The 25,835-nt window shown below is 49.8% G+C and overlaps 1 protein-coding gene across 2 annotated transcripts in view; it reads right to left on the reverse strand.

The window, feature by feature from the left end:
• ZNF687 (zinc finger protein 687) overlaps window positions 1–19,197 on the reverse strand; it is a 48,034-nt gene extending 28,837 nt beyond the window's left edge. The window contains exon 1 of one of the 2 annotated variants that reach the window (XM_043535119.1): window positions 19,175–19,197. The gene's annotated coding sequence lies outside the window, so the exon portion shown is untranslated. Of the gene's footprint in view, window positions 1–7,931; window positions 8,041–19,174 lie in introns of those variants that run through there. The other variant, XM_043535120.1, reaches the window with a different exon arrangement.
• Between the last annotated feature and the right edge of the window lie 6,638 nt (window positions 19,198–25,835).

Genomic DNA, 25,835 nt, shown 5'->3' on the forward strand with positions numbered 1-25,835 from the left:
TCAAAAGCAACACAGCCGTTAGGGTCTCGCAAAATGAGGAACTCTTAACGATGAGCCATGCTGATAATCTAAGGGAACATTTGTGCTTTCAATTTCAAGCCAAAAGGATATGGTTTCTGGTTGGTCCCCACGCACATTAACCGTGAACCCTTCATGTCCATTTCTGGCTGGATACGCAATATGCACAGTATTGCCATTACAGGGGCGTTTGCATGGCAACTCAACCATGTAACTCCTGTTCAATCCTACCAGGGGCATTAAACGGGATACCGGATTATTTAACTGCAATAATCAGTCCAACATGCTTATTAAAGGCAGACCAGACTCTCGGTGGGGTAGAACAGTCACTGGCTGAAACGCACAGGCCGCGTGCAAGTGGCCTCCTTGCAGAAGGAGGAAGCAGCCTCTGCAAGTTACTCTGTAAGGAGAATCAAGTTTTATTCTCCCTCCCCCCAAAGCCCGTTAGCAGAAACGAGTGGCTTGTCTAAGGATGGCCTGTGTGCAAAGGGCACAGTGCAACAGGGAGACAAACCAGATCATGGGCTGCTGCTCTCTGCTAATTGCAGAGCTGGAAAAGTCTGCCAGATTAGAGGCCAACTCAATGGCAGAGGGGTGGGGCAAAAATATATAGTAACTTCAGCGGGGTCTACACTGAAAAGTGAGGTGGACCCAGCTATGTCGCTTAGGGAGGAGGTGAAAAATCCACACTGCTGAGCGATGTAGTTAAGCTGACCTAAATTCTGGTGTAGATGGCCCTAGGTCAACTGAAGAATTCTTCCCTTGACCTAGTTACTGCCTCTCGGGGAGGTGGATTAACTACAGCAATGGGAGAACCTCTCCGGTTGCTTTAGTGAGCGTCTACACTGATGCGCTTCAGTGTTTCTAGTGAAGCCGTAGCTTAAGTTCTCAAACCCAGACCATATGGAGATGCCCCTCTTCCTCCCATGCTCAGTCAACAGCACTTCCTATCTCGCAGCACCTCCTAACTCTAGGACATCTCTCTTCAGGCATGGGTGGGGTGTAATGGTGGTTACAGCTCAAAAGGGGTGGGGTAGGGATTGGGGAAGTGAAAGCTGCGTGCCTGCCTTGGGGATGTCCTGGGATCCTGAGTCTTCTATGACAGGTCTCAGAGCAGCAGCCGTGTCAGTCTGTATTCGCAAAAAGAAAAGGAGGACTAGCGGCACCTTAGAGACTAACCAATTTATTTGAGCATAAGCTTTCGTGAGCTACAGCTCACTTCATCGGATGCATCGGAAAGCTTATGCTCAAATAAATTGGTTAGTCTCTAAGGTGCCACTAGTCCTCCTTTTCTTTTGGAGTCTTCTATGTATGTGTTTTTCAAAGCGTGGGTCACGACCCAGCTTGTAAGGCGCTGGGTTGCCTTGCTCTGGTCAGCAGCGCCAACCGGGATGTTACAAGTCCCGTCGGCGGTGCTGCCCGGCTAAGACAGGGCCTACTTGTTCTGACACCGCGCTGCGCCCCAGAAGCGGCTGGCAGCAGGTCCAGCTTCTAGGCAGGGGGGCCACGGGACTCTACGCGCTGCCCCCGCCCCGAGCACCATCTCCGCACTCTCACTGGCCGGAAACTGGCCAATGGGAGCTGGGGGGAGGGGCGGTTCATGGGGCTAGGACCGGCAGGAAGCCTGCCTTAGCACCCCGGCTGCACCACTGACCAGGGGCCACCGGATGTAACCCCAATCCTCTGCCCCAGCCCTGAGCCCCCCCCAAACACGGAGCCCCTTTCTGCACCCCAAACCCCTCATCCCCGGCCCCACCCCAGAGCCTGTACCCAGAGCCTTGATCCTCTCCTGTACCCCAACCCCCTGCCCCAGCCCTGAGCCCCCCACAAACCCAGAGCCCCTCCTGCACTCCAAACCCCTCATCCCCGGCCCCACCCCAGAGCCCGCACCCACACCCCAGAGCCCTGACCCCCTCCCACAACCCAACCCTCTGCCCCATCCCAGAGCCCCCTCCCACACCCTGAGCCCCTCATTCCTGGCCCCACCCTGCAGCCCTCACCTCCACACCCCAACCTCTGCCCCAGCCCTGAGCCCCTCCCCCACACCTCAAACCCCTCATCCCCAGCTCCGTTGGGTCGTGGGCATCAACAATTTTCTTCAACTGGGTCCCCAGAAAAAAGGTTTGAAAACCACTGCTCTATGTTGTTAAGAGGCAAAAGTCCCCGTGTCTCTGCAGAATGGTATAAACCCAACTGCCCCCCACAGGCTAAATGGAGTTTCAAAGATTTGAAGGCCAGAACAGATCATCCTGCAGAACACGGGCCAGAGACTCTCACCCCAAAATTAATGCATCAAGCTGCTAACTTTTGGTTGAGCTACAGCAGATCTCTTAGAAGACAGTCTTGATTTAAAGACTCCCGAAGCAATGAAAAATCCACCACTTCCCTGAGTAAATTGTTCCAATGGTTAATTATCCTCCCTGTTGAAACTGTTGAATTTATCTTGCTTCAGCTTCTAGCCACTGGATCTTGCTTTCTTTTTTCTACTAGATTAAAGAGGTCTCTCTCGGGAATCTTCCCACATAGGTACTTGTAGACTGTGAACAAGTCACCCTTTAAACTCCTCTTGGATAAACTAAAACAGGCTGAGGCCTGGTCTACACTAGAAAATGAAATCTGTTTAACCATGCTGGTCGGAGTGTGAAAAATCCACCCCCCCCCCCGAGCGAGGCAGTTAAACCAACCTAAGTCCCCGTGTAGACTCCCATTGACCTAGCACTGCTTACACGGAAGGATTCTTCTGTTGACCTAGCGACTGCCTCTTGGGGAGGTGGATTACCTGTGCCGGGAAGAATTCTGAATTCCACACTGAACTGCTACAGTATGGCAGCTATCTTGCTATAGCAGTTTAAGCAAAGACAAGCCCTGAGCTTCTTTAGTCTTCCTCAATAAGGCATGCTTTCCACACCTTGAATCGTTCTTGGAGCTCTTTCCTGAACCCTTCCCAACTTAACATCCTTATTTAAGTGCGTAAGTGCAGACACTAGAACTGGACACATTCTCACTAATGCAGGGGTGGGCAAACTTTTTGGGGTGTAGAAGGGTGCTCTGGGCTGGGACCGAGGGGTTTGGAGGGCGAGCAGGGCTGGGGCAGGGTGCGGGAATGGGTGCAGGCTCTGGCTGGGCGTGCGGGCTCTGGGGTGGGGAGTGCAGGAGGGTGCTTCTGGCTGGGATCGAGGGGTTGGGGGGGGGGGGGGAAATCAGGGTTGGGGCAGGGGAGAGGCTCAGGGGTGCAGACTCCAGGCGACGCTTACCTCAAGAGGCTCCTGGAAGCAACGGCATGCCCCCACTCTGGCTCCTGTGTGGAGCTGCAGCCAGGCAGCTCTGCGCACTGCCCCGTCTGCAGGCACTGCCGCTGCAGCTCTCATTGGCCACAGTTCCTGGCAATGGGAGCTGTGGGGGCAACGTGCAGAGCGGAGCCCCCTGGCTGCCCCTACACGTAGGAGCAGGAAAGGGGCCATGCTGCTGCTTCCAGAAGCAGTGTGGAGCGGCCCCCGACCCTGCTCCCCAGTTGGAGCGGGGCCATGCTGCAGTTTCTGGGAGCCGCATGGATCGGCCCCTGACCCTGCTCCCCAGCTGGAGCACCAGAGCAGGGGGGCAAGCACCAGACCCCGCTCCCCAATTGGAGCTCAAGGACCAGCTTAAAACAGCTAGTGGGCTGTAGTTTGCCCACCCCTGCACTAATGCTATATACGAAGGTAACACCACTTCCCTACTTCTACTTGATATTCCCCAGTTTATACAGCAAAGAATCAGATGTGCCCACTTAGCAACAGTACTGCACTCTGAGCTCAGGTTCAGAGGTTATCTACCCCAACCCTCAAGTCCTTTTCAGTGTCACTGCATTGCAGCAGACAGTCCCCCATCTTCTCCAGGTGGCCAACCCTTCTTCATTTCTAGATGAAGGACCTTGCCTTTGGCCACATTAAAACATGTTCAAATGAGCCCCCGCCCCGAGTGATCCAGATCTTTCCATAGAACTGACCTGTCCTGGTCAATATTTACCACTCCCTCAGTTTTTGTGCCATCTGCGAGTTTGTATCCTGATCGTACAGAGAAACTGAGGCACGATGAAGGAAGGAATTCACCCAAAGTCACACAGCAAGTCAGTGGCAGGGCTGGGCATGGAAACCATCCTCTCTGCTCTAAGTACTAGAACATACCACTTCCCGAAGCAAGGGCTAGAACCCTGGACTTTAGAGTCCCAGCCTCGGATCTAACCCCTAATCATTACCACTAACATTAGGCAGCTTTCTACGCAGATGCACTGTAAAGCTTCCAACATCCCTGCAGCTGCTCCGCCCAGGGGGTTAGTGCAGGTGCAAGTGGCTTTATGCTTAACTAGGAACCAGGACTGCTGGCTGGAGGATACTACCCCCACCCCCATTTAAAAAATACCAGTAGAGGAGGAGTCCTTGGGTCTATCAACAGAAGCCATCTTTGTGCACTGATGCTCTGCAATTGCTGGGAGTATTAAGTCCCCACTCAGCGCACTGAGAACACAGACCGCGCTGGAGAGTCGGTGCCAGGAACAGCCAGAAAGGCACACAAGGCTTAGACAAAAAGAGGGACTGAATGGTGGGACTATTTAAAGGGCCTGCTATTTCTAAAAGCTGCTTTTCCTGTTCCCCTTCCTGACCAGTGCAGGGTCCTGCCTCCCAGGAGCATTTAAAAAAACAAAACACAAAAAAACCAACCCTCAGAAAACACGACATCTTAATGAAGTTGTTAAACGCCATTTGGAACGTTTCCCTCCCACCCCCAGGCCTTCAGCCCTGCCTGTCACTGCGTCCAAGGCCAACTGGAATGGCTGAGCTCCGAGGATCACATGACAAATGGATTAGCTTCCGAGGCACAGAGGCACTGCTCTCCCTGGCCCACTGCTCCTCCCAGGCCTCAAGCACCCACGGGGGGGGGGGGCGGGAGGCAGTCCCTAAGAAAATGATAGATTTACCTGCCAAGGAGACCCAGATTAGGAGCTGGGCAAACCACTCCCTTCTCAATCATTCCTAATGCTGTTCTGAGCTATTTTAAAACCATTCCCCTGCTTTAAAAAAACCTCCAGCCTTTGTGGGCCCTTCAAGAGCAACTGTTTTTAATGAGCAAAACTAGCGCCAGGTGTTCTATAATCTCTCTCCCCAGCTGAGACCTCAGGCCAATGTTTTAGCAGACAGTCTGCAGAAGGCCTTGAACTGGGAGGGAGGGGAAGGGAGAAATCTCGGAGCAGCACAGACCCAGAGCACCTGGCCTTGCTATTCCATATTTCACTCCTCACCCCACACACATGTACACGCAAACAAAATCCTGCACTGCTGGCAACTGGTTTAAAAAAAAAAAAAAAAAAAGAAAGAAAATCAATGGCCCTGCTTTTTTGTGCATTATTTATGCAACAGCTAGTGCTCATCTGTTCTAATTCCCCTCTCTGGGGGTAGATTCCCCTCTCCCCGCCCCAAAGCTGTGCTCACATGGAAGATCAATGCTAATTGTTGACATGATTCCCAGCTTGTGCTGACAAGGGAGTGGGGATTGAACCCTAGTATATGCAACAGGATCTACCAGCTTAGCCTTGTGTTTGGGGCACATCTGCCACCACAGCAAAGAGCTCCTCGCTTTGCCAAACATGCAATTGCAAATGGTCGGCAACAATGGGGCGCTGAAAGCTTTACAGAGCAGGTACCTGGATTCTGTGGTGAAGGCAGATCGTTCAGATCAAAGGGAAGTGCTATGTTTATTTTAAGACCAAAGAAGTTTTAACAAGTTTTCACGAAAGCTGGCATGAAGAGATGCGGCTTTGGACTGAAACTTTCCCTCACAGTTTGCAAGAGTTGGGAATGTTCTGACTGCTCTAACCATTCAACCTCTCTGCTCTCCAGAAACAGCAAGAGAACACGAGTGAGATGCAAAAGGCTGTTTTAGTGGGTTTTCCCCCCCAGCAAAAAGGGAATCTACAGGATGCAGTAAGATCGGAGATTTTGAACACTCCAGCCTTGAGATGCAGAATATGAAACTGACAAAGAAAAATCACGTGAAATTGAACAGTATAATTTTAATGCCCAAGTTGAGTGAAGTCCAAGAATTAAACAAGATCTCCAGAAGAACAGATTTTTTAAAAGTTATTAACCTGACAGCACCCCAAAAATAAGAAAAAAATCAGTTGTTCAATAAAGACAGGTTGCAGCTGTGAATTTATTAGAGAACTATAGTTTTATCCCACATCCGAGTGTGTGTATATTTTGGGGGCTTTCCTCCTCTCTAGAGGAACCTGCATTTCTAAATAGCATTTTCCTCTGAAACTAAGACTTTGCATGTACACAGCATTGTTAAGATCTCAAGCACTTGACAAGGTTGGGTATTATCTCCCATTTTACAGATGGGGAAATTGAAGCAATGGGAGGGAAAGTGATCAAACAGTGAGTCAATGGCTGAGTACAGAGTAGGATTTAAAAGGCATGGTATTACCTAAACCACATCTACGCTCAATTTTTTAGAACAAGACAGTGTATACTTTAAACTGCTCAAGTCAAAAGCCGGAGTTAATTTGATCAGTTTAGCATACGTTAAAGTGAACGCTGTCTTGTCCACACTGGACTTTTACAACATGGTAGCTAACGTGTGGTACTACCACACCTGTAAAACCTAACATAGAAAGAGCCGGGAGCAGAACACAGATGTCCCGACACCTCGGCCTAGTATACTTTCAAAAGTTTTACCAGCATAGCTGTCGGGGGGGGGGGGGGGGGGGGGGGGGGCGGGGGAAGGAGGGATGATTTTTTTTTTTTTCAAACTGACACAGCTATCCGGAAAAGCCCTAGTGAAGGCAAATGTTATATCACTAAAAAAAGCGTTGTATCAATATAGCTTATGCTGATGTAAGCACATTTATACCCACAGAACTGTGTCCACAGTAGAGGCTATTGCTGGTATAGCTCGGTGTAGACAAAGCCCTCGTCTCCAGCTCTGACGACTAGACCATGTTGCTTCTATTTCATTACTCAATGACTCTCACTTCATTGGCAGGCACTGCAAATCTCATACCTGTTCCTGAGCCATATTTTCCTCTCTCTGCCAACTAAAGCATTCCAAGCTTTCTGCATTATGCCACACCTAGGTAGACTTCTCTGGGAACACAGCATTGACTTATGAGCCTATTTCTTCCTGCCGGACAACTTCTAAAGATCTCCAACTTCAAAGTTCTTCCCTCCCCACTTTGCTCCGTTTGGGCACTATAATTATTTTTGCTAAGATAGAAAGCAGAAAGAGATCCAGCTGAGCTTTGGAGGAGAGACACCGTTTATAAACAACCTTGTGCATCTCAAGTGTCTTTAATTTGGGGATTTACAAACATTAAGTCTCACAAGCCATGTAGGAGCAGAGGAATATTACACCCCATTTAAGGATTGGGAAACTGAGGCACAAAGTGGGAACTGACTTGTACCCAGCTCTGTCCCTGACTACTTGTGATCTTGGGCAAAACCCAGATCCCAATTCCCCTGCTTTGACCAACAGAGAACAGTCTTAACTGAAATTTATCAGGGCACCTTCAATGCCAGGCATGGAGTCATGGTGAACCACGCTCACTTGCTGTTCAGCTAAGGGGGACCTGCGTCTTTGTTCTGTAGAACACCGCGCACACTTCAGGTGGCATATAAGCGATGCCACATCTACACAATGCTCCAAATTCACTCACAGCTTCCCCCAGTGATACACCCCCGTTTGTTTGGCAATCTATTCCAAAACCACAGCACCTATGCCAAAAATCCCCGCAGCCGAGAGGTTTCCAATACACTGCATTTCTTGCTTTCGGCCTTCCTGATCTCATCCGAGTTTGCTTATCTAGCAAATCTTCAGCAGTGTGATTTGCCAACTCAGTCACCCTTCCGTTTCCAGAGCCAGACACCCGATGCAGTACTAACCTGCTAGAAGGGAGCTCCGTGGAGGAGTGCAGCGGGCCGGGGAGCAGGCTCGGGTTTCACATGGAGGAAAGGGATGATAGAAAGCCACACTGGTTAAACAAGCAGCAGCAACACGTTCTACGCCCAGCGTGACATCATGAGGTCAGGGCTCAGCAGGGACAGCTGCAGTGGGAGGGGAGGTTCAGCAAAACAAGCCCCGAACTCCTTGGCGGCCGCGGCTGGCCTTTTGGGAGGATGGCTTTGGCTAGGAAGCGTGGTTTAAGGCAGCAGCTACCCATCTGACGCTCGGTGCAGAGGCGCAAATCCTAGGCCCCTCCACTGCCACCCTCTCTGCCTTGCCCCCAGCAACATCGACTAATTCGTGGGAGGAGCGCCACCTCCCTTGCCATCTGCCAGGGCTGGGATCAGGAGCTCACCGAGTCCATCCTGACGCAGCCTGGCAGGTTCAACACCACACTGAGGGGGAGGGGGACACAGGTATTCCAGGTCTCTTGGCTTCAGATTCTGTTCATCAAACCAGGGGGACAGCACCAGGAAAAGGGGGGAGATGGGGGAAGACAGGCAGCAATCACAGCATACACCGCTGGACTCCTGGGTTCCATTCCCAGCTAGCAAGGATTTTATCCTGCCGCCCATCACCACAGCATCTGTGCGCTGCCCGCGTCGAACCGCCAGTAGTAGTGAAGTCCCTAGTGGTCTTTATCGAGTTCCCCCAGCTCTTCTCCTTGTTCAGGGTGAAATCCCGGCTGGGTTTGGGGCAGGGGCTGTGCATGTGCCAGTTGCTTTGTTTGTGCCAGGTTTATCAAAGGCGGGGGTGGGGTGGGTAGATACGGGCGTTAGTGCTGAGACGGTCATTCTTGCCGTGAGGAAAGGCTTTACCAAAGAGGAAGGTTTGGCAGCATTTCCTAAAAGATGGTCAGACTCTGGATTTGCTGCGGTAGGTTAGGTTAGACAACAGTCAGAATGTCTGTGTTCTGTTCCCCAGCTCTGCCCCGCTTTGCTGGGTGACCCTGAGCCAATACCATCACTGCTGTGCCTCAGTTTCCCCACTTCTTACATCAGAGCCTCACATGGAGGTCGTGGGCTTTCAAATGCTTTGAGATCCCTGGATAAACAATACTAGAGAAGGGCAAAGCAGTGTGTAACCCAGAGGAAAGATTTCAGAGTAGCAGCCGTGTTAGCCTGTATTCGCAAAAAGAAAAGGAGGACTTGTGGCACCTTAGAGACTAACCAATTTATCTGAGCATAAGCTTTCGTGAGGGTAGAAATACAGGAGTGAGAGATTTTGGTGTTAGAACCACAAACCCATGGCAATGTCTCATCAGCACGGTGCAAAACCCACGCTGAAAGGGTGGGTGGGCAGAAGTGCTGCTAGACAGATATTGTGCTAAAAGATTCCTAGATGTCTTGCAGGAAAAACAAACGTTAGCAGCATCCCCAAAGGCATAAGCTGGCCCCTAGTCACCTTGATGGGCAGTATTAAGCCTCAAGAGGCTAGTTAAAATGCGGGCATTGTTAACTTACCTCTATGACAAAGCAACTCAGCAAGTGTCCAGGTGCTTTTATAAGCTGTGACCTCTATGCCAAGCCCCTGGCTCTTCCTGCATTGATGGAAAACACAAAGGCACAAAAGACCTGGAGTTCCCCTACTTTTGGGGTTAACCTGCAATTTCCTTTTTCTTCAAACACTAAAGTTACTCTGAAGAACACCTCTGTAAGCTCAACAGCTGGGCCAGTCATCAAAGATATTCCCTCCCCCACCTTGTCTCTCCAATATCCTGGCATCAACACTGCAAACAACAGGGAAAGCTTTAACAGTGATACTGAGCTCAAACCCCTTATAGGCATTAAGGGATGAAAGCCTCAACCCTGAGAGATAGGGAAGAATCATTCCCATTTCATAGATGGGGAAACTGAGGCATGGTGACGTGACAAAGGACACATGGCAAGCAAATAGCAACACTCCAAACAGAACCCAGGAGTCCTGACTCCTTGGTCTGTGTTCCAAATCAGTTTCTTGTACTCTCTGGCCCCAGCTACCCAATAAATCAAGCCCAAAATATATCGTCGGGCCCTGTCCCCAACCATGACAAAGCAGAGGGTGTAGCTCTTGCTGCTAACTCAATACAAAATTCATAATCAATCAAATTGTCACCTTAAAAGACGCTGGGCACCTGCTCTGTGAGGCGTGACTTCCATGTGCTAAGTATGACTATCAGCTGTCTCATGGGCTACTGCTGATCCACGTGGTCATTTCCAGTGAGGTGCAGATGTCTCCCCCGCCACCTCCCACCAAATGAAATAGACCCGGAGAGAGACACTGAGCTTTCCACAAAAAGCTCACCCCTGGGCTGAGACCAAATGAGGAAAGGATCGGCCCCAGAGGTGGTAGTGTCGGAACAGCATGAACAGATCAGAACTGAGCTCTCTCTGTATGCTGGAGGGGGGCTGTTTGGGGCAGGGCTAGGAGGGCTTCAAAGATGGTTTTTCAAGTGGTGGAAAGTCTCCATCCCCAGGTGTTTCCAAAGCCAAGCTACAAAAATGGCCAGCAAGGGGACCCAGTTGAGGAGCATTTGGGGGGTACAGGATCCAAGTAGTGGCAAGGACATTGCTACATTTGCCCTGAATCTCTGGGCGTTTGTAGCTTACAGAACATAAGCGTACATGGCTCCCAACAAAGTCTGTTATTGTTAAAACGGTTTCCTGACATGGAGATGATCAGATAAGCGACTGTCTGACAAGGGACTGTTTGTAAGGAATGCCTCAAGGCCGCACCTAATGTGCTGGTGCGCCTCCCAGCAGATGGGCAAGCAACCGAGCGCTCCTCAGAGTCCCAGCTCTGCAGACCCCAGCACGTGCTGCTGCTGACCTCACCCAGACAGGGCAACAGGGGCACGTTCACTCCCTTCCTCTGGTATCTGGACCAGCTCCAGATTCGTTTCAGGAGCCTCTTGCGCCTCGGTTTTAAATCCCTCTGTAGATTAGCACCAGCTAACCACCCTGATCCACACTCTCTATGCTCCTCCCTGTTTGCCTAACCACAATCTACCCTTTGTTGGTGCAACAGCCTTCTCCTGTGCATCTCCTGCCATCTGAGACAGGTCCCCTGAACCCCTCTACCACAACCTCGCTGTTTTCTCTGAATTTCTCCTAATTCCTCCCCTGTTCTCCACCTGCTGCGCAGCTAGCCAAGATTAACGTCTTTGTCCCTTCTGACGTCCAGCCTACTGCCACCCAGCACTTGCATGATTTTGGTGGGGTTGCTCTTTTCCCTACTGTCCTTGGAACGCCCTGTCTCCACATCAGCAACTGAGGCAGGGAGGAGGACAGGTAACCACGGTGCTCCCCAAGAACGGTCTGGTCAGAATTCCAACCTCCCACCGCACCAAACCCACCAGATTCATTCCGAATAGGGGTGTTTTACAGCACAGCCAAGAAGAAATAAAAGCAGCTAACATCTAAAACTCTGCGAGGTGTAGTTTGGCTGCTCCACAGCGTCAGTTACAGAAAATTATTAATTTACCCTGGTGGAATTCATGGCTGGCCACTAGCCGGTACTTCATAGAATCAGTTCCCTTGTGTCCCTTTATCTTGGGAAATGGACCCTTATCTATTCCCTGCCCTCATGCCTTCCTGTCTCTGGAGTGCTCAGTGATGGCTCATTTCACCTCTCCAGGGGGCCAGGTAGGAAACAATACTCAGCCACACCTATTGATTGGACGTTTGAAGCCATCCGGGGTTGTTTCCCCCTCCCTCCCCAGGCAGGGGTGAGTGATTGGAACTTGGCCATTATGCACGTCTCTTTGTGCAGCTCCCCCCAGCATAGACACGCACCCTACAGCAATGGAAGTTGACAGCCTACACCACCTCCCCCAGAGGTAGTAGCTAAGGCGACAGCAGGGGTTAGGCTGGCTTTGCTCCCCCGCTCGGAGGTCTGGAATCTTCCCACTCCGGAGCTATGGCAACCTAAGAGCAGCCCAGGCCTAAAACTTGTAAGGACTTTCAAAGGCCACTCCCCTGTGAGGCAGAATCTGAATACAGTTGGCTGGCCTACACGGAGACCAGACAGAGGGGCTTGTGTACATGGGGAAGTTATTCCGGAATAAGGTAGGGTGTCCACTTAAAGCATGAAAGCTATTCTGAAATTAAAACGGCCATGTGTAGAGGTATTCTGGTCAATTTCCAGTATAGTAAATCCACCCACCACAAGGAAAACAAGCTATACTAGTAAGAGCATAGCTGTGTGCACACTAGGCTCTAAGGGCTTCTGCTGACACAGCCATGCTGGTCAGGGATCCCACCTCTTCATAGCCCACAGAGCTGGGCCGGCAGAAGTCTGTAGTACAGACAGAGTTTAATGCGGTGATACTCAGACCTCAGTGGTTCTGGAGCCAAATTAGTGATCAACGTTATCCATATATAAATAAATAAAATTCGGACCAAGTATTATTTTATCGACTACAATTGGTTAACAACCCAGTAAACGCATCCTGATTGGTTGGTAACTTAGACTGGTTGAGAATTAAATCACACAGCCTTTTAACATGTGCTGCAAAGAGCTGCAGGAGACCCATTAAAGAGCCACCTGGGGCTCAGTCCGAGTATCACTGGTCTAAAGTCCGATTTAGGCCTAAAACGTCGACCAGCATAGCTATGCCGACTAGGGGTGTGATTTTTTTTTTGCTAACGCAGCTATGCCAGTACAAGCCCTAGTGTAGACGCACTTATAGCAGCATAAACCTGCTTTTGCTGGTATAGTTTGTCTCTTGAGCCTAATCACACCACAACATTTTGCTGGCACAGCCGCATCAGCTAGGAGAGGCTCGGTCTACACTACAGAGTTAGGTCGATGTAAAGCACCTTACGTCGACCTAATTACGTCAGCGTACATACAACAGCCTTGCTCCCGTCGATGTCAGTGCCCTACGCACCGACATCACAACTCCGCCTCCACAAGGGGCGTAGGCCTTATGTCGGCGTAGTTAGGGTGACGCAGGGCCCGTGTAGACGCTGCAGGTTGAGCTCTTGGCTGTCACTCTCTCCCGGCTGCTCAGCAGCCTGCGTGGAATGCGTACGGCCAAATCGCAGTCCCTCTCCTAGTGAACGGGGATCCATGTCGCAAGCACTTCTGGCGCTAACTGGCCCCCTTGTTGGCAGATTCAGCAGAGAGGGCGAGGACTGAACAGGCCAGAGGGGTTAAACTCTCTCGCATAGGGGTGGCCCCTCCAGATCGAGCAGAGGCAGACGGGCAGAGGATAAACAGAGGCATTCCATCTGCAAAGCTGACAATGATGCAACACCTTCTGCTGGCCATGAACTCTCAGCCACACTCAGGATTTCAAGGCAGAGCTAACGGTCAAGGCTGAATTACCTTACAGGGCCACGGGAGTGTTTTTGGAGGAGGGAGCCAGGGGGCTCGCTCATTATAATTACTGTTCTCCTGTGCTTCCTGGTCTTTTCATTTAACGCCGCAGCCCATCAGCATCTCTGCTCAGGGAATTGAGATATGCAGCATCTAATGCTTTGCCCATCATCCAAGGAGCCCAGGAATTAAGTTTCACAACCCTCTTTACAGACAGAGAAATGGAGGCTGCGAGAGGTGGAAGTGACTTACTTAAGGTCACACAGCGAGTCAGGGCAGAGGCTAGGAAGAGAACCCAGGAATCCTAGTCCCCAGTCCCTTCACTAGCAGACAGCTCTTTTAACATTGCGCCGTGACAGATGGGAAGATTCCACCCTACTCGGTTACTCACCCGCGCAGGTGCCTCAACACGGGCCTTTCCTAACAGCCTCACTCATCAGAAAGATACAGCTAACCCAGCTTACAACCATCTCAGACCAAGTGGAGCCCCATTTATTCTGACCAAAGCTAAGCCACTTCCCCTCTCTGTGCCTCCGTTTCCCCCACCTGTGAAATGGGAACAACAATACTCCTCGATCGCTGTAAGGCGCTTTGAACTCTGTGGAGGAAAAGCAACTATGTTACAGGCCTCTAGTTAGAGGGACACCTCTGCAGACACAAACAAACGGCTTCTCGACAGTGATCGGGACCAGAAAAGGACCGAAGCTAAACATATGCCTGCCTGAAGATTTCGTACCTGCTATTTTTTTTTAAACAAGCCAGACTTAAGATCACGGTAAGAAATAAGTAACAAAATCCTTCTGTTTTTCCAGGTGTTTCCTTTGTGCATTTAACAGCACTTGTTTGTGCCTTTCCCCCTGTGTGTTAATAAGTATTCTGATTATACAGGATTAACAGGAAAACTAGGCACGATTTCCCCTTTTGCTTGGGTAGGTGCTGCTGTGGGAAGGGGAGAGGGGAAAGAACAATATTTAAAAATAAAGAAATAAGGAAGTGTGGCTGTAACAGCACTGACTGACAGGAGGACCGAGGGGCAGATATAATCCCTGAAATCATCTTAGCTTATTTTTAAAAACTGATGAGAGCTCCCAATGGCAGCACACTTTAAAAAAAATCACTCCAACTTCTGAAACCAAATCTAGGAGTGGAACCCAGCGGTCCTGATGCCCAGTCCCCTTCGCCCATCAGTAGACAACACTGTTTTTCCTGGATCCACACCCAGCATACAGATTCCACCCCCACCCCAGGAAATTAACTACTGATGCAGGTGTTCTGAGAATTCCAACATGAACCATTTTATAATACTTAGAGCTGTTGTACAAAGCTTGGGTAAGTTCCATTCTCCCCATGGAGCAAGCAGGGAATCCAAGGAACAACGCAAGACAGCAATAAATTGAAATGAGAACCTGACTTGCAGTCCCGTACTCCATCTACTAGCAGACCACAGCTGCCCTTGCAGGGGAGAAGACATAAAACCCGACTAGAGGCTGGTTAGTGATTAAATTCCCATAGGTTTAACAGAATTAAGTCTCTACCATCTGCTAATTTCTGGAGACACCAAACAAACAAGTGGTGGCTGAGATCCAGGGCTGCTTAGAATTTGGCCAGCCTGGAAAATGAAGTTTTTAAACATTGGCAGGCTTTTGTTGAGGTTGTTTTTAACACAAACTGGTCTCAACATCAACACGAGGTGAAAGAAGTGATTCTGTTAAACAAAACCCTACAGAGTCTGAGTAACGGGCAGCCTGAGGCGGAAAAAGAGATCCCATGGGGCAATACTTTGCGGCGTGTACTCTGCACTCGGGGCCGTGTCTACACTACAGGCTTCTGCCAGCGTAGCTCGGTCAGTCAGGGGTGTGAAGAGTGAGATCTCGGACTGATAAAGCTACGCTGGCAGCCCAGCGCTAGTGAAGACACAGCTTGTTTGCCAGGGTAGCGTATTTCACTCTGGGCGCTGGAATAAGCGACAAGTGAGTGCAGTTTTACTGGTATAAACTTCAAACGCACTAAGAGCAGTTTGCTGGTTTAGTACACCAGTATACCTACACTAGCAAAGCACTCCTGGCATAGACAAGGCCTACACGGTGTCCTCATCTGGATAATTCACTGAGATCTATGCAAGCACTAAGCATTACAACCCCCACCCCTGGTATTATTTCCATTTTACAGGTCGGGAACTAAGGCCCGGAATCTAGAACTGACTTACCCCAAGGTCACAGTGCCGGGACTTGTCTACTCTAGGACTGTGCCCTGATTTCATACATCTGTGCAGTAGCATCAGTGCTAACCCCTGGTGTAGACAGGGGAAGCGGCGTCAAGCTATAATTTGCATTTGCGCTCATTTAGCCAGCCGTCAAGTTGCACAGATGCAAGTCGCACCTCAGCCGGGCATTGCCATACATGCAGCAGGCATTGGGGAATTGTCTCAATGCAGCTAAGGCCTGATTTTCCCGGCAGAGCAAGGAAGAAAAGCTACTGCTTCTAGTACCTCTAAGCAATGCTGTTTGGCGAGTAAGGCAGTGCCAGCGTAGCTACTGAACCAAGCCACCAGAACAGCACAGACAGGTTAAAATGAACATTTGTTGTTTTATGAAGCAATGTGTTTTATTACATTCTTCTCCAGTAGTGGCCTAGAGACTTCAATCACCACTTTGCTAAGCGTTCTATATACACATGGTATGAGACAGAAGCTACCCCAAAGAGCCTGCAATCCAAGCAAGACAAAAGGTGGGAGGAAAGGAAATATCCCCATTTTCCAGATGGGAAATTGAGGCACAAAGAGATGAAGCGACTTACCCAGAGGGTCAATGATAGAGTCAGCAATTGAACCCCCTTGTATTTCAATGTTTTAACCACAGGGCAACGGAGACTTCCCAGACCTGAAAGTCTGCAGACCCCATTACCATCTACTGGTGCATTTCTAACATACCCTCACCAACTCATCTGGTGCCAAATACAGCACCTAAATTGATGTTCTGAGATTTCTAGAGGACCCCACTGTTATCTTTATGCCAACAGAATTTCATGTTATTTTCACCACATTAAAAAGAAAAGGAGTACTCGTGGCACCTTAGAGACTAACCAATTTATTTGAACATGAGCTTTCCTGAGCTACAGCTCACTTCTGTAGCTCACGAAAGCTCATGCTCAAATAAATTGGTTAGTCTCTAAGGTGCCACAAGTACTCCTTTTCTTTTTGCAAATACAGACTAACATGGCTGTTACTCTGAAACCTTTCACCACATTAAGTTTTACAATGTATGTTTCAAACTCAGCCAGGATCTCTCCTTTCATTCCAACACTGGAAATAGATGATCTCACACATATACTGCAATGCCAAGAGGGAAAAGGAAGGAGATACATAGTTCTCTCACTCTAGACCCACACACCAGTGACCCTGTGCCATAAATGCACACAGCTTCTATTAGTACATTAATATTTTTACAGTATCCAGAAGTGTGTTTAGATGATTTCCGGTACAAATAAATTAAAGCCTGCAAAACACATTGTAAGGGACAATTTTACATTAGCAATAACAGAGATTAAAATAGATGACCTAGAAGAATTTCAGAAATCAGAGATGGATGAGATCAAGGAAACCGTATAAGGTCCCCGTCCTTGCAAAATGCTGAGCGAACAATGCAAGACGTGCACCGCACAAAATTAGGCCCCTAAAAGGAACAAAAAACAACACATCAGCATCAGAAAAACCTGCTATTTGGGTGATTTTCTGAAATGCTTCCACCATTGCTAACAAAGAGCCTGATGCTACAATCAGCTGCAGGCAGACACCTGCATCTTTGCAGAGCCCTACAGGTTTCACTTGGTCTCCATGCAAAAGTAAGGGCCCTCATACACAGCTCAGCCTGCAGGATTAAGGCCAAAGCACAGGTATAGCTCACTGGTGTTTATACCACTGTCCTCTAAACCAGAATAGGAAGACAGTGGTAAAAACCCCTGCACATCTTATCTATGCTAACAACAGTGGGACTGTATTATAGAATAGACAGACAATTTTTCACACACTCAAAGAATAGACAGGGCCAGCAGTCGCTGATGACACACGTTAAATCCTGGGACACTGCTTAGATCAGATACAACCTAAACATCAGAAGAAAGCAGATCTTACTTACACCCCACAGTTCACTACAGAGAGAATTAATTCTGTTTAAAAACCTGATCATCTTCCCACAAACAACTTAATTTTACAGAACCACAAGACTGCCCTGCAAAATGATTCCACAGAGACATAGACTAGCAAAGAAGAGGCTTTCTGGGGGAAGATGCCCAGGAGGCGGTAACTGGTCTGAAGCAAACCACCAAACGCCCAGGCTGTCTAACAACCCTTCCTCCTCACAAACAAAAGCCAAGAGGCCTCAAAAGGAAGTGACCGAAGCCCAGGATAGACTGTAGCAGAATGTAACAGTTACATTTTAATACTGTACACAACTTCCTTGCAGAACCCATCCCCCTCCCCACAAGGTTCAACCCTGATCTTCCATTACCTTGTATTCACACACCCCACACACAGAGTTTAGGGAATAAAAGGGTTTTAGAGCAGGACCACCTACCCCACCTCTTGTTTCCACTTCAGGAGTTTGAGGGGCTTTGTAGTGAGACACCCACAACAGCTCAGGGGGTGGCCACAGAGGGGGCAGTCCCTGAGTGCCATAGAACTCCTATTTGCTCCCACTGAGCTGGGGGCGGGAGGGGGAAGGGGAGAGGACACCTCCAATCCAGAATTCACTCTCCATAAATTGGGGACCCATAATGACATCACCCTTTAGTCACCTTCTCAATAGTCCAGGGTCCCAGAGAAATACCCCTTTATTCAAACAACCCTCCCCAGGCACTGGGGAGCCCAGGGAGATCCCAGGAATTGGGGAGTCCCACAAAACCCCCATTATTCATTTCCCCATTTGGGGGCACCTAGAGACCCACCTTAGTGACACATTCCTCCCCACGATTTGGGGGGAAACCCATAAAACCCTCTGGTTCACCATCTCCATATTTGAGGAGGACCAGAGAGACACGCCACCTTATTCACACCCTCCTCCCCAGGAAACGAAGGGGCACCAGAACCTCTTATTCACTCCCCATGTCTGGGGATACCTAGAGAGACCCCTAAGAACCTGGGGGGGCCTTGAGACCTCTTTTTTATTTTCCCCATTTGGGGGACTGTCTTATTCACACCTCTTCCCGGGGAATCAGGGGGGGCCCTAAGGAGACCCCTTTATTTCCCTTCCCCTTTTCGGGGGTAGAGAAACACCCCTCCCCCTTACTCACTCCCCACGCGCTGGGGGGCGGGGAGACCCCCCACGAATTGGGGGGGGCCCACAATAAGATTTCCCCCTCATTCACCGCCTGCATTTAACGGGGTCCCCTCCAGGAATTGGGGTGGGAGCCCCCCTGCTCCAGGGCCGGCGAGAATCGCGGGGGGGCTCGGCCGGCGGAGGGGGGGCTGCGGTGGCTCAGCGGCGTAGCGGGGGGGCTCGGCCGGGCCGGGGGGGCTCGGCAGGGGGCGGGGCGCCAGCGCAGGGGCAGGCGGGGGGTATTTACCGGCTGGCCCCTGGGCTCAGGCGGCTGCTGCGGCGGCTCCGCCCCGGCTGGCCGGGCGCTGCGGGGGAGGGTCCCGGCCCCAGCTCCAGTAGAAGCGGGCGAGGGGGCGGCTCTGATCCCAGCCCCAAGGCCCCTCTCCGGCTCCAGCTGCTTCTCAGCCACTTCCTGCTTCACCCTCCTCCCCCCGCCCCCTGCCCGCTGGGGCTCGCTCCCCCTTACACCGACTCCATTGGCAGGCGGGCCTGGCACTCAGGGGCTGTTCCCGCCCTCCTCCCTTTCCATTGGTTGCGTTGTCTGTCACTCAAGGGCTTACCCCTCTTACCTCATTCCCCATTGGCTGGGTAACAAGCAACTCCGAGGCTGACCCGCCTACCCTGCCCTGTTCCCATTGATGGCCGCTTCTGCCACTCAAAGGCTTACCCCCGCCTACGTCATATCCCATTGGTCTGCGACTCCGCGGCTGCAGCCACTATCTCATTCTCCATTAGCTGGGAAACCTGTCAATTAGCTCTGCTCCGCCCACTCTGAGCCTCGTTGGCTGGCATGGCTGTCACACAAGGGCTGATCCTCGCCTCTATTGATCAGCACAGCCTGACAATCAAGAGGACCCCGAACTACATATCCTCGTACTGGGGAGCCCCATACTCAACTGGATGACCCGCCTACTCCCTAGGCCGATTGGTTGAGGACAATCCCCGATAGCTGGGGGAGTCTGTCAATCTCCCGACCTCAAACCCCAAGGACTAGCGGAATGTAGCTCAGGAATGGCCTCCTTCCACGCCCAGGCCCATTGGCTGCCATGGAGATGGTTCCCTCACTCTCTGCCCTTCCAATTGGCTTGGTTGCCTGTCACTCAAAACGCTCCTCCCAAACTCTCAGTTCAATTGGCGAACAAAGCTGTCATTCAGATCAGTCCCTATCCACTGCCTTCTCTATTGGGTGACGGGCATGTCAATCAGGACTAACCCCTCACATTTTATTGGATGCCGTGGCCATTGCCTGCCTTACCCCTTGCTCACTTCCTCATTGGCTACAGCCTCCACCGATTGCAGCTCCTCCCCACCTATGAGAAGGCCAGACCCAGCTGTTAGCACCGCTGATTGGCTGAGACCCAATGGCCTCGCAAACCCATCCCCTTGGGCCACACCCTTTTAATTGTAAACAGTCCTCCAGTGATTGCATTGGCTGCTGCCGTCCGAGGAAGGGCAAGGGAGTCTGGGAGCAGGAGAGCAGAGAATTCTGGGAACTGGGGGCACAAAGGATTCTGGAGCAGGGGATTCTGGGAGCTGGGGCACAAAGGATTCTGGGAGCAGAAGAGCCCAGGATTCTGGGAGTTGAGGCACGAAGGATTCTGGGAGCTGGAGAGCAGAGGATTCTGGGAGCTGCACAGCTACAAGGAGCTGTGGTGACACGTTGCTTGCAGAGGGTCAGGCTCAGCAGACTTTCAGTTGGCCCATACCTGCAAGGCCCCCAACTTCCTGTCTCAAACTCTCTCAGCCCTGCAGACAGGAAGTGAGTTCAGCAGCCACAGCCATAGAGCACTCCGCCAGGCTGGGGTGATGGCAGCCTCAGGGCCGTGTTCACCTCAGATGTCAGTTCCTGCTCCCCACCTAAAGCAGAGTCGCCGTCAAAAAGTCCAACAATCAGGCAGACCCAGCCCCTAAAAACAATGAAACTGGCCCCAAAATGAGATTTTTAAAAAAGATTAACTGGTGGGTTGTGCACTGTTTGCTGAACGCCCCCTGCACACCCCACTGCATGTATGACAAGTACAGCATGCACAAGACAAGGTGGGTGAGGTGATATCTCTGATTGGCCCAACTTCTGTTGGTGAAAGAGACAAGCTCTTGAGCGACCCAGAGCTCTTCTTCAGGCCTGGGAAACTTACTCAGGTTTCGTCTACACCACAGACTTAATGTTGGTATAACTGTGTTGCTCATGAGGGCATGTCTACACTACAATCTTAAATTGACCTAGGTTAGGTCAATTTACAGCCACCGCAGTAAATTGCATCTGGATGGGACAGGAAATGAGAGCCTGGGGCAGGGCAGCCAGGCTGTTGGGACCCAGGGGGGCAGCAGACCTCCCTAGGAGGGTCTGGGGGGGCAGCTGAAGCTGAGAGGCTGAGTGGCAGCCCAGCTTGGAAAGGAGACCAGGCAGCTGCCCAGCTGGAGAGCCGTGAAATTGACAAGACAGTCAACTACTGATGTAAGTAACCCTGTGTTGCCCTAACTACACTGACATAAGCCCTACGTCTCTCTTGGAGGTGGAGTTATGATGTCTGTGTAGTACGGCACTTACATCAGCGGGGGCAAGGCTATAGTGTGTACACTGACATAGTTAGGTTGACAGGTTTCAGAGTAACAGCCGTGTTAGTCTGTATTCGCAAAAAGAAAAGGAGGACTTGTGGCACCTTAGAGACTAACCAATTTATTTGAGCATAAGCTTTCGTGAGCTACAGCTCACTTCATCGGATGCATGCTGTGGAAAGTGTAGAAGATCTTTTTATACACACAAAGCATGAAAAAATACCTCCTCCCACCCCACTCTCCTGCTGGTAATAGCTTATCTAAAGTGATCACTCTCCTTACAATGTGTATGATAATCAAGTTGGGCCATTTCCAGCACAAATCCAGGTTTTCTCACCCCCCCCCCAAACCCACTCTCCTGCTGGTAATAGCTTATCTAAAAAGAAAAGGAGGACTTGTGGCACCTTAGAGACTAACCAATTTATTTGAGCATGAGCTTTCGTGAGCTACAGCTCACTTCATCGGATGCATACTGTGGAAATTGCAGAAGACATTATATACCCAGAGACCATGAAACAATACCTCCTCCCACCCCACTCTCCTGCTGGTAATAGCTTATCTAAAGTGATCATCAAGTTGGGCCATTTCCAGCACAAATCCAGGTTTTCTCACCCTCCGCCCCCCCACAGACAAACTCACTCTCTTGCTGGTAATAGCCCATCCAAAGTGACTACTGTCTTCACAATGTGTATGATAATCAAGGTGGGCCATTTCCTGCAGAAATCCAGGTTCTCTCACCCCCTCACCCCCCTCCAAAAACCACACACACAAACTCACTCTCCTGCTGGTAATAGCCTATCCAAAGTGACCACTCTCCTTACAACCTGCATGAAAATCAAAGTGGGCCATTTCCAGCACAAATCCAGGTTTTCTCACTCTCCCACCCCCATATACACACAAACTCACTCTCCTGCTGGTAATAGCTCATCCGAAGTGACCACTCCCCCTACAATGTGCATGATAATCAAGGTGGGCCATTTCCAGCACAAATCCAGGTTTTCTCACCCCCCTCCCCCACAAACTCACTCTCCTGCTGGCAATAGCTCATCCAAACTGACCACTCTCCCCACACTGTGCATGACAATCAAGGTGGGCCACTTCCAGCATAAATCCAAGTTTAACCAGAACGTCTGGGAGGGGGAGGAAAAAACAAGGGGAAATAGGCTACCCTGCATAATGACTTAGCCACTCCCAGTCTCTATTTAAGCCTAAATTAATAGTATCCAATTTGCAAATGAATTCCAATTCAACAGTTTCTCGCTGGAGTCTGGATTTGAAGTTTTTTTGTTGTAAGATAGCGACCTTCATGTCTCTGATTGCGTGACCAGAGAGATTGAAGTGTTCTCCGACTGGTTTATGAATGTTATAATTCTTGACATCTGATTTGTGTCCATTTATTCTTTTACGTAGAGACTGTCCAGTTTGACCAATGTACATGGCAGAGGGGCATTGCTGGCACATGATGGCATATATCACATTAGTGGATGTGCAGGTGAACGAGCCTCCGATAGTGTGGCTGATGTTATTAGGCCCTGTGATGGTGTCCCCTGAATAGATATGTGGGCACAGTTGGCAACGGGCTTTGTTGCAAGGATAGGTTCCTGGGTTAGTGGTTCTGTTGTGTGGTATGTGGTTGCTGGTGAGTATTTGTAGTAGGTGACTTCTGGTAACTCTTCTGGCTCTAAAAAAAAAAAAAGAAAGAAAAGGAGTACTTGTGGCACCTTAGAGACTAACCAGTTTATTTGAGTATGAGCTTTCGTGAGCTACAGCTCACTTCATCGGATGCATAGCATATCGTGGAAACTGCAGAAGACATTATATACACACAGAGACCATGAAACAAAACTTCCTCCCACCTCACTCCCCCGCTGGCAACAGCTTATCTAAAGTGATCCTCAAGTAGAGCCATTTCCAGCACAAATCCAGGTTTTCTCACCCTTCCCCCCCCCGCCCCACACACACATACAAACTCACTCTCCTGCTGGCAACAGCCCATCTCCCTTTGAAACCCCTCTTTATAATGCGCATGATAATCAAGGTGGGTCACCTCCAGCACTAATCCAGGTTTTCTCACCCCCCCCCCCTTTTTTCCAAAAACCACACACACAAACTCATTCTCCTGCTGGCAACAGCTCATCTTACAATGTGCACAGCAATAATCCAAGTTTAACCAGAACGTCTTGGGGGGGGTTTGCAGGAAAAAAACAAGGGGAGACAGGCTACCTTGCATAATGACTTAGCCACTCCCAGTCTCTATTCAAGCCCAAATTAATAGTATAGAGACTGGGAGTGGCTAAGTCATTATGCAAGGTAGCCTGTCTCCCCTTGTTTTTTTCCTGCAAACCCCCCCCCAAGACGTTCTGGTTAAACTTGGATTATTGCTGTGCACATTGTAAGATGAGCTGTTGCCAGCAGGAGAATGAGTTTGTGTGTGTGGTTTTTTGAAAAAAAGGGGGGGGGTGTGGGGGGGGTGAGAAAACCTGGATTAGTGCTGGAGGTGACCCACCTTGATTATCATGCGCATTATAAAGAGGGGTTTCAAAGGGAGATGGGCTGTTGCCAGCAGGAGAGTGAGTTTGTATGTGTGTGTGGGGCGGGGGGGGGGAAGGGTGAGAAAACCTGGATTTGTGCTGGAAATGGCTCTACTTGAGGATCACTTTAGATAAGCTGTTGCCAGCGGGGGAGTGAGGTGGGAGGAAGTTTTGTTTCATGGTCTCTGTGTGTATATAATGTCTTCTGCAGTTTCCACGATATGCTATGCATCCGGTGAAGTGAGCTGTAGCTCACGAAAGCTCATGCTCAAATAAACTGGTTAGTCTCTAAGGTGCCACAAGTACTCCTTTTCTTTTTACGAATACAGACTAACACGGCTGTTACTCTGAAACCTGTCTTCTGGCTCTATCAATCTGTTCCTTCAATCTTGTCCCCTAACGCCCCTACTCTACTTGCGCTATATTGATGACATCTTCATCATCTGGACCCATGGAAAAGAAGTCATTGAGGAATTCCACCATGATTTCAACAATTTCCATCCCACCATCAACCTCAGCCTGGTCCAGTCCACACAAGAGATCCACTTCCTGGACACTACAGTGCTAATAAACGATGGTCACATAAACACCACCCTATACCGGAAACGTACTGACCGCTATTCCTACCTACATGCCTCCAGCTTTCACCCTGACCATACCACACAATCCATCGTCTACAGCCAAGCTCCGCGATACAACCACATTTGCTCCAACCCCTCATACAGAGACAAACACCTACAAGATCTCTATCAAGCATTCTTACAACTACAATACCCACCTGCGGAAGTGAAGAAACAGATTGATAGAGCCAGAAGAGTTCCCAGAAGTCACCTACTACAGGACAGGCCTAAGAAAGAAAATAACAGAACGCCACTAGCCGTCACCTTCAGCCCCCAACTAAAACCCCTCTAACGCATTATTAAGGATCTACAACCTATCCTGAAGGATGACCCAACACTCTCACAAATCTTGGGAGACAGGCCAGTCCTTGCTTACAGACAGCCCCCCAACCTGAAGCAAATACTCACCAGCAACCACATACCACACAACAGAACCACTAACCCAGGAACCTATCCTTGCAACAAAGCCCGTTGCCAACTGTGCCCACATATCTATTCAGGGGACACCATCACAGGGCCTAATAACATCAGCCACACTATCAGAGGCTCGTTCACCTGCACATCCACCAATGTGATATATGCCATCATGTGCCAGCAATGCCCCTCTGCCATGTACATTGGTCAAACTGGACAGTCTCTACGTAAAAGAATAAATGGACACAAATCAGATGTCAAGAATTATAACATTCATAAACCAGTCGGAGAACACTTCAATCTCTCTGGTCACGCGATTACAGACATGAAAGTTGTGATATTACAACAAAAAAACTTCAAATCCAGACTCCAGCGAGAAACTGTTGAATTGGAATTCATTTGCAAATTGGATACAATTAACCTAGGCTTGAATAGAGACTGGGAGTGGCTAAGTCATTATGCAAGGTAACCTTTTTCCCCTTTGTTTTTTCCTAACCCCTCCCCCCCCCCCCAGATGTTCTTGTTAAACCCTGGATTTGTGCTGGAAATGGCCCACCTTGATTATCATACACATTGTAAGGAGAGTGATCACTTTAGATAAGCTATTACCAGGAGGAGAGTGGGGTGGGGGGAGTATTTTTTCATGCTTTGTGTGTATAAAAAGATCTTCTACACTTTCCACAGTATGCATCCGATGAAGTGAGCTGTAGCTCACGAAAGCTTATGCTCAAATAAATTGGTTAGTCTCTAAGGTGCCACAAGTACTCCTTTTCTTTTTATAGTTAGGTTGACATAAACTGCCTTATGTTGACCCAACTGTGTGATATAGACACAATCCACACCCCTGAGCGATGTAGTTATACTGACCCAAACTCCTGGTGTAAACAGTACAGGAGGGCTTCTCCCATGGACACAGCTACCCTCTTCACTAAGCTTGCAGTGCCATATACATAGACAAGCCCTTCACGTATCACAGCTAAATACAAGGTGGAACAGATTGTTTAGCATAAGTAATTAACAGGTATTTCAAGGGACCATTCAAGGGGAAGTGGGCCATTAACGGTGGGGGGAGCAGCTGACACTGACCTGCTGTGTGACACAGAACGACA

The sequence above is a fragment of the Chelonia mydas genome, chromosome 24, assembly GCF_015237465.2.
Source record: "Chelonia mydas isolate rCheMyd1 chromosome 24, rCheMyd1.pri.v2, whole genome shotgun sequence".
NCBI classification, from domain to species: Eukaryota; Metazoa; Chordata; order Testudines; family Cheloniidae; genus Chelonia; species Chelonia mydas.